This window comes from Desmodus rotundus, chromosome 1 (assembly GCF_022682495.2).
Source record: "Desmodus rotundus isolate HL8 chromosome 1, HLdesRot8A.1, whole genome shotgun sequence".
Classification (NCBI taxonomy): Eukaryota; Metazoa; Chordata; class Mammalia; order Chiroptera; family Phyllostomidae; genus Desmodus; species Desmodus rotundus.
In genome coordinates this window covers 74584055-74598976 of record NC_071387.1, presented here as the reverse complement: position 1 = coordinate 74598976, position 14922 = coordinate 74584055, and the positions used below count along the sequence as shown (strand labels likewise).

The 14922-nt window shown below is 37.2% G+C and overlaps 1 protein-coding gene across 5 annotated transcripts in view; it reads left to right on the top strand.

The window, feature by feature from the left end:
* Positions 1-14922, top strand: part of LINGO2 (leucine rich repeat and Ig domain containing 2) — a 1230686-nt gene that overhangs the window by 251376 nt on the left and 964388 nt on the right. The window lies entirely within an intron of this gene.

The window sequence follows — 14922 nt, the reverse complement described above, 5'->3', positions numbered from 1 at the left end:
AGCCAGTTCATGAACAATGATTTCAATTTTAATGGTCAATGGAGTAATTGGCCTTTGAGTAAGTTCTTAGCAAAGGAAAGAGTGAATGATTTCCTATATGTCACTTCTTCACTGTCAACACCTCAGAGACTTCAGTGCCTTTCTAAATGCAGACTCAAAGGCATACCTCCTCACTTACCCCAGTGGAGCTATAAAAGGGATACAGCGACACATATAGAATTTGTTGAAATAAAATACCTAAATGGCAGGAAAACAATTTCAAAAAGCAAAATATGTTTTTATTTATATGTATAATAGTATTAGGAATAGCAAAGTTTATTGATTTTAAATATGTTTCCCTTACATAAATATGACAGAGCATAGTATTGTACTATTGGACAGTCCCTACTTCATGGTTGAATCAGTGGCTACGATCACTTGTTTCTTAGCAGTATATATTCTGGAATAACCGGATGGGAAGGTCATGGAGATGTGACATAATATAATGTGTGTTATAGTATATAGTATAGTAGTTATAATAAAATTTGAGAGGAGAGAGATAAGTTAAAGAGGAATAATTGAGCAAAAAGGAACCAGTACTTAAAGATTCGTAAAATTTCCAGGCTATCTACATTGCAGAAAATAATAAAGCATGTTTTGGAAAAAATACTGAAGGTGTGGCAGAGCAATCTCTCCATGAAGAGGTGACCCATGGATTAGTCAGCCATGTCAGCACAAGTCAGGAATAGAGATGATATCAGCATAGACCTGACTGCCAGTTTGGATTAAAAGGGGGCAAGACAGGATGAAATAAAGGAAGGTTCTGGAATTCTAAGATTCTACAGGAAACAGCAATAGACCTATGCACTTTCCAACTGTGACCATGCCTTATCCTTCAAGAAAAGAAAGAATGACCCTGAGGGTGATTCACAGGTCAGCCCAAGGCCAGAGGGGCAAGGCTGCCAGTCATGGCCAAAGGAGTAGGGCCTCCGCTAAGGGTCTGTGCCAAAGTAGGACTGGAAGTTGGGGCTGCTACCCAGATGAACCTGGAAGACAGAACATAAAGCCACAGATGATTATTCTCAAGTACTGAAATCTAACGGAATTTGCCTTGCCAGGTTTTGAACTGTTTTGGGACACCTCAGCCCTTTCTTCTTTTTGATGTCTCCATTTTGGAACATTAAATGTCTATGCTATGTCTGCTCCACTGACAGGAATACTCAAGAGTTAAAGATTTTAGCTTTAGTTATAATTGACGGGCTTAAGTGATTAATGCATGTGGTGTTCCATACACTGGAATACATGACCTACGTGACTCCAGGAGGTCTACAAGCAATTCAATCGTTGGGCTTCTGGGGGTCTGTAAGTGATGGAGATGGTTTCTGAAGCCATTGTGTTTCAGGAATAAAGGTTGTTGATCAGCAGATAAAGATATATTAGGAAAATCACTGCCGGAGTGCAAATCTTATCTGATTAACTGTTTTTTTTTTCCAAACCCTTTACCTACCCTTTTCTTCCATTTATAAAAATATTGGCTTGAGATGAGATGTCAAGATGGTTTTTAGGGTACATAACCCACTGTCTTCTCAGATTGCAGGCCATCTGAATAAAGAGTTCATAAAGATTTAATCCCTGTCTCCACTTACTGGTTCTGGTAGCAACAGGCAGCATGAATGCCGACTTTCCCGGTTTTACCACCACTGTATCTTGGAAGCATATGCTTGGTTTCACAGGCTGAAACAATTGTCCTCAGCTTGAATCATACCTAGGTCTCATTAACACCAGATTTAGGTGATATTTAGATGAGAATTTGGATTTGCATTTCATGATAAGATGGGTTAATACGTTTGTGGCTCATAGGATGGGACAAATGCATTTTGCATGACAAAAGGATATGAATTTTGAGGAACAAAGTGCAGAATTGTGTGGACTGAACACATCCCGCTCCCAAATCTGTAAGTTGAAGCCCTAACTAACCCTCAATGTGACTGTGTATGCAGATAGCCACTTTAAGGAGGTAATTAAGGTTAATTGAGGTAATTAAAGTTAATTGAGGTCATAAGAACAGGGTCCTAACCAATAGGACTGGAGTTCTTAAAAAATGAAAAGGACAAGACACCAGGAGTGAGTACCCCCGATGGTAAAGCTATGTGAGGACATGGTGAGAAGGCGATGGCCTGCAAACTAGAGGATATCTCTTATTAGAAATAAAATAGGCCAGGATCTTGATCTTGGACGTCTAGCCTCCAGAACGGTGAGAAAAAATAAATTTTTGTTGTTTAAGTCATCCAACCTGTGATATTTTGTTATGGCATCATTAATTGCCTAGTAAAATGTGTTCTAATGTGACTGCTCAGTTATGATGATGACAATAATAATATTTACCATGTGTCAGGTAACTTATCAAGCCCCGTATATACCTTATCTCATTAATAACTTAAAAATCCTTGGTGGTAGTTATTATCATCACTATTTTACAGGTTAAGAAATTCAGGTCAAATAGGAAAGCCACTGTAGCTCCAAGCAGTGGAAAACTCATCATTACCCACTGCAGTATGGTTCCACGAGACCATCTGCAAAGAGCTCAACTTCTCCGAGTTTCCATCTCACTGTCCATTAAGTGATGATGATATGTGTGCTGCCCTTTTAGAGGGTTTTGCATGGTTTGAATAAAATGACTTAAGCAAATCCATTGTATGAATATCTTTATCAGCATCACTCATTTTGATGACCTTCTTTTCTGATTCAAATCACTAACTTTTTACAAGAATTTTCTCAAGACATTACAATACCATTGCCAGAGTATCTTCCTTTAGAATTCTCATGTATAGGTGTTTGCTCTGGCTACCGACTTGTCATTAGTAAAAGAATTGGAACTTAAGGCTGTCTTTAATAACATTCTTCTTTTCAGATGGTGGGAGGATTGGTTTCCATGATTTCATTAATTTACACTTGAATTATATTAATAGAAATATTGTGAAAACTATTTTGTATTGAATAGTTAAAGGGATTGAAACATGAAAGAACTGTATGGGTCTTAATATTAATCTTATTTGCGAATTCAGTGACTTTTTCCTCCCTTGCTATCTGTCTTTGTAGAATAAAATAGTTATTTGCTGATATGATTCCATTTTATATGTCTTAGTTAGCTACCCAAATATAGCACTATTTTTTATTGTTTCCCTAACAAAGTCTAGCTGTCTCTCTTTTCCTATGTAATGATAGTTGTTTGTTTGTTTCTTTGTCTGTTTTACTTCAGGTTATTTTGGTAGGTTTTGCAACCTGAGACAAAAATTTCAATTTCTGGAAAACAACTCATTTGTAAAGTAATCAGGAAAGCTTAACAATAAGATATAACTTTCCAATATGTAAAAACAATAATCCAGATAAAAATTATAATTAACCCCTTTACTCCCCCAAAACATATATTCATTAGCCATCTTGGTTTAAATACAGCTGCTAATTGATTTTTACCAAATAAATGTGAATAGATTCTTCACTCTGTGTATTTTGACCCCCATCATTATGCTGTAAAAATATTAGGAATTTTGATATTTCTATTTTTATGCAAATATAAAAAAGGAATTCATGTGTTTGCATCAAGGTTTATCATATTGCATTATTTAACTTTTACATTTCTTCTTCACTAGCGTCTTGATCAAAATCTTTTTCTGTATCTTAACTACAGGGGGGTTACAAACAAAGAATAGGAAAAACAACTAGGCCATTGGACTGTGTGCTGCACCAAGAGCCCCGTTAGCTGAGAGGGTTTGACAGTTGCATCTTTGAGATCACTAATAATGTTTTTTAAGTTGTATGCTGTTATCTCACTTGAATGTCCTCATCATTGTAAAGTTGTTTAATTTGGAAAATTAAAGCCCTTAACCATGTATATAATGTGTTCATTCCTTCCACATTGTCAATTGATGAAAATATCTTGCAAGGATTTGTAGGTCATAAATTCTTTTTTATATATAAATAGAATTTCTGCATACATATAAAAGAATGGTTTTATATATATGCAAGAATCTGTAGGTCACAAATTCTATAATAGGTATATTCTTTTGTATTATTTTGTATTTAATCTGAAAAAAAAGAGTATTTTAAAACAAAAACTAAAGACTGATATTGATGAGTCTGGGATTCTTGACAGTTTCTCTTAAAGAAAGATAACTGTAAAACAATATTACAATTCTTTAGTAAAATAAAAACCAGTATCAAACTTCAAATCTCAGAAAACAGGGAACATTCCACTTTAAATGGACAGCATTGTTATCATGATGGATTTGTTCAGTAAACAGTAGCTCCATTACCAAGACAATCTGAATTAATCTGAAATTGAATCACCCCTTCCACAAACATTGGGGGAATTGAAGCAATTTTAGATTAAGACAAATAAATATCATGGTGTAAACTTTAAATTGAATTCGAAATAAACTGAAATCCTATTGTCTTACTTTTATTTTATCTTTTTATGTCTTTCTTTGTTGCAAAGGCAAAATTATAGGAGGTTTCTTAAGTATAAAAATATATATGAGAGTACTAAATATAATATCTAGGATAAAAGATAATCTAAATTTTATAGCAATTGAAAATATTTATTCTCCTTTAAGACAGAAAGAATCATTTTTTTTCATATTCAGCATGAAGTTATTCACAGCTTGTGACAGAATGGAAAAGAAATAAGCCCTTGATATCAAAGTTTAGTCAACTTGTCAGTCAAAATCAATTAAAGAAGATGCACAAAAGTAGGCATTTATCTGATGGACCCTCCTAGCTCACATTAGTCAGTTAAAAGCTCTTTCTAAGAGACTCATTAGCTTGTCTATTTGTAAGTGACTGCTACAATCTGGGACTACTGCCTTATGTTCTATTTTGCTAAAAGATAGCGTTCTCTTGAAAGACAGCCATGTTGATCAGCATAAAGCAATTTAAGGAGCTGAAAGTCATGTGTTGGACAAAAATGATACAAAACAGAATAAAACATGGTTCAGTAATTGAGGTCAGCTACTTATGAAAAGAGTTATAATTTTCAAATAGCTAAATGTATTTTTCTCCCCAAATCTTATCATTGGCAAGGATAAACTATTATCTTTCCACCCAAATATGTCTACATACTCATAAAACCTCTGGTTCCTGCCTGGTGGACCTACTTTATAGCCCCTGTCAGATTTCTGTACATGTACCATACACATACTGTCTTCTTATGCTATTCTTATTTCACTAATGCCTGTAAGCAGAAGGAATAAATTCATTAACAACAAGAAATCTGTTTAGGGACAGTTACTGATGGGTTAGTAAAGAGATTTGGTGCACCTGCCAGATGAGGAGGCTAGAGATTCTGGTTTGAGAGCCTTTTAACCTTGCTAAGGTGTGTAGGTTTGAACTGAGGACATTAGGGAATGAATGAAGTAGGGGAGTGGTGTGTTGAGATTGTATTTTAGGAAGATCCTTCCGGAGAATATATTGGAAGAAGTAACTAAAGGCAAATAGACTGTGTAGCAGAATGTTGTAACATGTATGAGATAAGTAATTAGGATCCAAACTAAAGCAGTGACAATGAAAATGGAGAGCATGTAGCAAAGTTGAGAAATACCCGGGCGGTATGTTCATGCACTTTGTAACAAGAAGTCAGAGAAGTAGGAGGCTAGAATGAGTCCCTGATTCTCGGCATAAGTTAGGATGATGCAGGTGGAAACACAGGCTTAGTTAGCAGAAGGTTACATTTGAGGGGCTTGCTAGACAACTAGAGGAAATATTCTGGAACTCAAGAAGTTCTGAATGGAGGTAAAGGTTTGAAAGAATCTACGTCATTGGATTTCACTGAGTATTAAATAATGCTTGTATATGCTTTGAACAATGTCTTAAATAAGTGTCAATAAATGGCCACTATTGTTCCTGGTGATGGAATGGAGAATATGAATATTTGGATAAATCTAGGATGGAAGTATGTCTCCAGTATTGAATCAGATGGACAAGGATGTAGAGAGAAAGAATTGAGGTTTTACTGTAAGAAAGGGTGGTTAAAATAATGGGCTCTCAGGATTATGCTACATCAGAAAATAAAGGCAAAATAGCTGCTGGATTGCAAGAAAAAGGAATGGAGGTTCATAAATATGTTTTGAATATGATACATTCGTGTTTCATAAAAATTAGTCATGTTACCAGATTCTCCTTTGACATTTTATTTTTAACCATTTATTTGATTTGTATTTGACTCATTTGTCAGTATTGCCTCTACATAAAAACATTTGCATTTGAAATCATTAATTAATACTATACTTGCTAGCTGATCAATTATATTTCAGCTCTAGGTTTCCTCAGTCTAACCAAATAACTTAAAGAAAGCTGTTTTATACTGTGTGATGCCTCTGACAAGAGTCCATTTTTCTTCACTTCACATGAAGTATGTGGCCACTAAAAGCACCTGAGGTGGTTCAGCACAGACATGCAAAATACAGCCTAGGATTATGGCAGAGCAATTTGTCTGGGTGGAAAAATATGTTTCCTCCTCCATTTCTAAATTCTCCTGGCTGGGCTAATAATCAGATTAACGTTAGACAGAGTAACAGGAAAAAATGACCAAATTTGTTACATATGTACATGTGAGAGTTCCATAAGAATATGAGAGCCCTGGGCAATTAAGGATGATATGTCATTTTGAACTAAGGAGAGGGAGGCAACAGTCTAGGATTTCAAAGGGAATCTAGGGCCTTGGCTGGTGTGGCTCAGTAGATTGAGCACAGGCCTGCGAGCAAAAGGGTCACTGGTTCGATTCCCTGTCAGGGCACATGCCTGGGTCCCCAGTAGGGGTTGTGCGAAAGGCAACCACACATCGATGTTTCTCTCCCTCTCCCTCCCTTCCCCTCTATCTATAAAAATAAATAAAATCTTAAAATAAACAGGAAATTTAGGAAGTTTACAGGTAGATGAGAGGGAACAAACACCCCCAGAAACAAATGGGGCACGGAGGGGTGTCCAACAAACAGACCTTGCTAGATTTCTCCATGTCACATTTAATTCTTATATGCCAAGCTTCTCTTCCTGGTTTTTCTCTCTGAATTCCTTTAGGCAGGTAAGGGGAAAGTTGATAAAAATACAACTATTCCTGCATTTGTGGGCTTTCATTGTGTTCAGCTTGAAATAATCTGCATGCCAGGGTAGCACATCCTGGGGAGACTCATCTGGACCCCTGCTATCTTTTTTAGGAAGAATTCAGACCCACTGGCCCCTCCTTGCATTGGAAATCTGTGTGATGGGCATGAGTAACTCAGTAGCAGACAGAATAGATTGTACCTGTCCAGACAGAGGCAGAAATGCCCATGGAGGTGTTGTAAAACAAGCTTCTAAACAGCAAATAGACACGGAGCTGTCTGCAGGGAGATGAAATAAAACTGCAAATTAAGCATGGCATGGTTATTCACTGTTTTATATTAGTGTCTCTTACTCCTATAAATGCTGTTTAGAGTTTCCACATGCTCAAAACTGTCATTTAATCTGGAGTGATGTCATTACCGGTTGGAGAGTCATTTTGCAAACTTACTGAAAGTATCTGACATCCATACCATAATGTATACAGCTGGGGATGTGAGGGTAGTTTATTTGCCATCTCTAGTTTAGTCTAAATCACCAGATATCTAATTTATCATGAAAAATGAAGTTCTAGGAGTTTTTTTTTTTTTCTCCTCAGTGTTATTCAACAATCTGAGTTCTGCCAGAAGAGGGAATGGCTCATGTGGAAAATACATAATTGCCTGAATTTATATGATAGGAGTGTTCTGAATGTAAAACAACATATACAGAAAAGCAGTGGACTCATATTGGCAAGAAACTACTTTTAACAGGTGACTGACTAATTTCCAAAGACTCTGTGGTGAGAGGGAGTGAAGAAGGCTGGTCCTGAATCTGCCATTAATTAACCGTAGGAAATTAAAACTCCTTTCTCCATTCCACCCTCTCCTCCCTCTCTCCATATTTTTCTTCTCCCTCCTTCCCTTTTTAAAATTATATCCTTCTCCCTCTTCCTCCCTCTATCATTACTGTCGTGCGTGCTATATACCGGCATCATGTGAGTGCTGGAAGTGGGAAAATTCCTTCCCTCTACTTGTCTTTAGTTCTTCTGGCTGAACAATAGTAAAATTGACACAAGACTAGATTAACAGGAAAAAAAAGTTTAATACATGTACTTGGGGGAATCATAATATGTTGTTCAGATCATAAAATGAGGCTCAAAGAAATTATCAAACCAGGTACCGTTTTACACTTTCAGACAAACAATGAATTTGTGAGAAACTGATAGGACAAAGAAAGGACTCATCAGTAAGGAATCTAGGCAAGGTGTGGGTATTTATTAGTGAAGAATCTATTAAAAAGTTTGTGCTTGGTGGTAAATTAGTAAAGGCATTACAAGGTTTGTTTATACAAGATTCTGACTCTTTTTTTTTTTTTTAAACTCTTGTGATTCACTCTTAACCCTTGGGAGCTATTAGGGCACTGATCACATGGGAGATTTATCTCCTTTTAGGGGGGCAGAGAGGTCTGGATTTTCTGCTTGTCCAGACACTTTCTTAAGTAACTTTAATTTGAAATAATCAATATGGCATTGTGAGATGTTTGGGTAAGCCTGCCACTGACCCTGACAGTAGCTACTGAGATACAAAGATAAGAGATGCCTCTTCTTCTTTGAAAGAGAGTTGGGGAAGTTCGGGAAGCAATTGAATCAGATGATTCATGTCCCTTGCAGTTCTGATATTTCATGATTTTCTCCTTTTCAAAATCTTATTACACAGTCAATGTCATTCTTTTACATAATTACTTGGAGAAAATGAATCTTGAATAGGTCACATGGCTGGCTTGCAAGAGTCATTAATGTACTCAATAAATATTTACTATGCCAAACGGTGTGCTGGGGGACCACCATGGAAATAAGCACTGGGATAAGTGGGAACATATTGGAGGGCTACACATTCCTCTCCCAGGAGTTTGTGTGAGAGTTTCAGGACAGTTAAGGTCTAAGTCCGACTCTGAGGATGAGACTGTAGACATGGCTGGCAGGAGAAGGAGAAGCCCTGGAGCACAGGGGTAAGTGGAGGACATTCAGAGCGGAAATCATGTTTGTCAACTTGCCAGTCCTTGGGCGTCCCTGCAGCACAAAGTGAAGAGGGGAAATTCAGAGGGGTTTGCACTTTACCTTAAGGACAAGGAGGGGTTTTAACTTTCATGATAAGATTTACATTTAGAATAATAATTAACTAAAATAAATATCCTCTGAGAAAGTTGTTAAGAGAATGTGGTGATAATCAGACATTTATAAATTAGTTCCTTCCAAGCAAGATAACCTTTTGTTCTAGATATGAATCTTAGTCTCCGTCTCAGAGGTGCTGAAATTTATTTTTTATAACTCACTTACTTTGTGTTCTGGATTTGTATTTCCTCAGGCTGGAAAAATATGAACCCAAGCCACTGGTAGCGTTTGTATCTTCTCCAACTCTGCAGGGTTGTGTCATGATCCTCAGATTTACCCTGTGCCATGGTGTCCCAGGGGAAGGAAATGTGGACAGTAGTCATCTGTTTTTGCAAATATGGAAATATCCTTAGTTTCTTCAGCATAGTTCCTGCAGGTTCAGTAAGTCTGGAGACTGGAGCTATTTGCAGAGTCCCTGTGTCAAGGGCCCCGAGTCCCTTGGTTATTCTTCCGGCCTGTGTGGGTGCCTGTGCTCAGGATGTGGAACTCAGGATACAGAGTGCCAGCGCTCAGAACATGGAGTCCTCTTAGCACTCCTCTCCTCTCTTCTGCCAGCCCAGTTGACACACTTAAGCCTGAGGCCTTTCCTCCCTGAGTGTTTCTTCACTCTGCTTTGCTGATAGTCCTCTGTCCTTGCAATCAAGCAACTTTTCTAAGCATTTAGCCCTTTGAAAAAACAAAAGCCGGAGAGAATTGAACTGTACTTTGGCTTTCCCATGTGACATATACTTCCTCTGAGACCATGAGGTCCAGAGCAGACAAGCCACCTGAACTATGCTAAAAGTAAAGTAAGGGAAATACAGAAAGAAAAGTACAAAACAAAGTCAATATCTCAAAATATCACCTAGCTTCACCTGCTTTGCACACTTTTGTCTCCCTTATTTCCTAAATGGCTTCCATTGACTTCTGTAGTTTACACTCTTCAATTTCAATTATCTTATTTAATGAAATTTTTCTTCACACCATCCACTGTGCAGGCCTGTTCATGTGCTGCTTCCATTTTCCAATCTTGTCTTCCCTACACAAGTTACCTCTTACAATCCCTCCCCAGGCGCTGAGGCTCACATGAGCACGCACACAGGGCTAGTGCACAGCTAGAACTTACTGCTCACCTAGACTGTCCTTCATTTCCTCTCACTAAGCAAGGGGATCGTGCTGTCATATCAAAAGTGCTCTCTAGCTGAAGAAAAAAAAATACCAGGATTCTAGAACTCTTTTTTAAAATTATTTCCCCACTGCCACTGGAAGCCCTTTTTCCCTACCCTCTCTGCTTTTCATGTCCTGGTTAGTGCAAAAACCTAGGGAATGTATGTCTCCACTTTCACACCTTTATTTGACAGGGTCGTGTGCTCAGTTTCTTTCTGAGTGGACCCTCTAAAGACCCTCTAAAACTATGTGATGGGAAGTCTTACAGCATTATTGATTCTATAGTTTAGCTACTTGGTGAACCAAACATGCCTTTGCAACCAGCCTGAAACTGAGCTACAGTGTGGTTTTCTGTGGATAGACGAGTTTGTGTTCTGAATTCCATACTCAAGTCCAGAACTGCTTATATTGAGATTCTCTGAACAGCTCTGGAAATATAATATTGACCCTATCTGTGTTTTCTGCCAAGAATGAGAAATAGATTATTTTTTGTGGTTACGGAATATGTTTTCTTCCTTTTTCTTTTTTAGTGGAGCATCCAATAAGTCAGTCTGCTTTACAGTTTCAGGTGAAGTGTTACTTTTTGAGAGTAAGATACCAAGATCCACAAAAATATTTCCACGACCTTCATTTTAGTGATCTCATTTCTAAAAATCTATCCTAAGAAAATAATCCCAATGTAAAAAATCTATATTTACCAAGATGTTTCTTAAAACATGTTTATCAAATTAACAAATGAAGGACTATAATTCATTAACTATTTGACAAAGTAGAATAAGGGGGTAATGGTTGGGTAAACTATGACTTTAGTTTTACTTAATGCCATGTTATGAAATCATGGCAATGATGGTTTCGAAGACAGTGGTCCCATGGAATGTCTGAAGTTGTGTTCATGATATAATAAATACAGTTACATTTTAATTTTCAAAAGACTGAAAGGACATATTTCAAAAAATGTTGATGAGTTATTTTAATATGTATGAAAATTATTACATATTAATTTGTATTAGTAGATTATTCATATTTTCCCTCTGTATTTTCTAAATATTTTGGTATTACAATGTATTTATAAAAATAAAATTTTAAATGTTAAAATATTGTAAGCAACTAATATTCACAAAATAAAGCAATAACTGGACTATAATTTCCCTGATTAGAGAGTTAAAGAGGCATTTTGGGGCCAAGCAGTTGAAATTAGATACACTTAACACACATAGAGAAGTATCACAAAAAATGTTCAATGTCTTGTAATATGAACATTCCTACTATTGATAAATTAAATACTAATCAAAAAATTAATGTCATTAAGGATGTGGTTTTATAAGTTTTGTCATTGGTCTACAAAAAAGGGTGATTCTAGCAAATACATCAATTCTTAGATTTTAGTTTAATAATTTTATCACCATTATTGATAGTGATATTATTAATATAATTATTACTTAGAAATACTAGTGACAACTGAATAAACTATAAGGATAGGTAGTTTTTCTATTGTACAAATAATAAAATAATAGTAACAGCAATTAAAAATTAGCAGAAAGAGCTATAACAGAATTTATTCAGTGTGACTGTCACCCTTACTTGTGTTTATGAGGGCGTCTGTGGGTGCATGCGCACTTGCGGATGGCTCATTGGAGTGTCATGTGTAAGGGCTTTAATATTGAAACACCAATGAAGTTCAATAAGACAGCAAATTATTTTTTAGGTCAGAATTTTGTTCAAATTACAGTTCGTTGGCGTATGAGCTGAGTAATCTTGGATAAGTCACTGAATCTTCTTGAGCCTGAAATTCCTGCAAAATTGGAGTGAGGATGATTTACTCTATGTTGCAAGGACTAGATGAGATAATGGCTAATTCCTGTCACAAAGTAGGTATTTAATAAATAGTTTTTAATATATTTGTTGAAAAGACAGCAGAGCATGTTGGTTAAGGCACAGATGCTGGGGCTGGGCTGCATGACTCTGAAACCCAGCTCTGTCCCTTACAAGCTCTGTGGCCATAGACAGAAGACTTCATGTCAGTGTGTCCCAGTCTCCTCATCTGTAAAATGAGAATGATAATAAGAACACTGGCCTCATTGAGCTGTTAAAATGAAATGAATAGACACATATTCAGTAGGCAGTTCCTAGCACTAAGCAAGCATTCAGTAGGTGTCAACTCTTATTGATATTTCACAGGTGACATAAGGGTGAAGGGGACTAATATTTATCAAGTATATCACACACACACTGTTGTTGCCTAAGCCTGCTGTTTATATTATCTCATAGAATCCTCATAGCAGTCCCAAGGGGTAAGGATTTCTTTCTCTATTTTTCACATCAGGAAACAGATTCAGAGAACCAAAATCTCCTTTGTTCACTAAACCATCTGTCTCAATTGTTTACATACTCTGTCTCTCTTTCCCTTGTTGTGAGATTGGTTTTCCTTCTTGAGGGTGGATACTATAGGGTTTATTGAACTGCTTCACCATTTTTTTCCAGTTTGTTTTATGACAAGTGCTAGAGTTAATTGGGATACTCTTTGGTCTTTCTTATACCTTGTCTGATCTACATTTGCAATGCTCAAATACCTGAAAGCCCACAGAGAAGACATAGAAAGAAAGCGTCATTTATTAATAGCAAATCAATTCTATCTAGAGCATTTTCATCTGCTCAAAATGCAAAATTAAATCATTTAAAGATTTTTAGGGACAAGGTGGCCAAGTGGTTAAGGCGAAGGATTGCTAAAGAATTTGTCCCCTTAACTTTTGGGGCACTAAGTATCAGACATAGTGCTTGTTTTGAAGATGAAAGATGAGCCAAAAAGACATGATCTCTCCTTTATGCAATTTAAAGTCCATTTTGAGAGACGGATGTTAAAAAAAAAAAAACTAAACAAAATAGATGTACCGACTTTTATATTCGCTATAAGAACCAAAAACAGGTGTAGTAGAAAATATATATGCATATAAAGGGGAGGAGGATGGAGCCACCTTCCTGACCTGAGAGCAGGAGAAAGAATGAGCAGCCCCAGAGCAGCATGGGGATGGGAGTGAGAGAAAAAGCAGGGAGGGTGGTGAAGGAAGAAACAGCTGGGACACAGAGCACGCGTGGATGTCTGTATCCCCGAGACCAGTTTACGAGACAAAAACGGAATCTCAAAAAACAAACAAATAAATCTACTGCACAAGCACAGCAAAGAGAAGCAAGGGAAGAAAAAATAAAGTTGTTTAAGCACAAAGCAAAAAGCACAAAATAAGATGACAGAAAAAATCTCAATGTTAGACTAATTATATTAAGTAAATATAAATTGAACTTTTCAGTAAGAATGCAAAGATTATCACAGAAGACCAAAAATATAGAAATCAATGACATGTTCTTTACAAAACTCATATGAAATATAAGAACATAGAAAGGTTGAAAACCAGAGAATGCAAAATAACAATTTTGTATTTAATTTTGTACCTCTTGCTTGAGGAATATCAAATTATATGTGCTTCAGCCATAATCAATCACTATAAAACTTAGTGGATTAAAATAACCACTTATTTCACTAATGTATCTACAACTTGGGGTGTGCTTGGTAGCGCAGGTGTGATAAGAAGTAGAATCTTCCATATTTCAAAGTTTGGGACTAGAAGCTAGTACAGTATTCACTTCCACTGAATTCTATTGTCCAGCAGCCATAGAGCTTGGATTTAAGAAGAGGGGACATAGGGCCTTTGGTCAAGATGGAGGAGTAAATAAATATGGCGCACCTCCTTGCACAACCATAGCAAAAATTACAATTATACTACCAAACAACTATCCCCCAGAATCATCAGAAAATCAAGCTGTATGTAAATCTGACAACCAAGGAATTAAAGAAGTCACATTCATCCAGATAACTAGGAGGGGGTAAAGATGCAGAAATGCATGAAGATGCAGGTTGTAGAACGGATGGCCCCACAACCATGTGTGGTAGATAAAAATCTGGAGGGATACCTCGGGATCTAGGGATCCTAGCCTCACACTAGACAGCCCAGCTCAGGGTTTCAGTGTCAGGAAGATGAGTCCCCATAACTTCTGGCTGTAAAAAATCAGTGGGATTTGGGGCGGTGGAAGAAACTGCAGGATTCTCAGGCATCTCCTCTTGAAGGTCTCATAAGGGACTTAGGACTTAGGCAGACTCACTCCCTCTGGGCTCCAGCACTGGGGCAGAAGCTGGAAGGGCACCATTGGCATATGAGGAGAAACCAAATTGTCTGGCATCAGGGAGATTACCTGGGGACAGCTTCCTCCAGAACAAAACTCCAGAGGCCAGGGGTCAGCATTGTCCCCTTGCTGAACCCTCCCCCACACAGAACCACAGAGTAGTGACACTATATCAGAGACACTATCAACCTGTTTTACATGGGTTACCCCATCCTAGTGATTACTTAAGGCTCCACCCCATCCAACTTACTGCTGCACTTTTTTACAATAGGCCATGCTGCTAAGACAGGGAGTCAAAGAAGTTCTACCTAATACATAGAAGCAAAAATAGGAAGGCTGCCAAAATGAGGAGACAAAGAAATATGACTCAAATGAAAGAA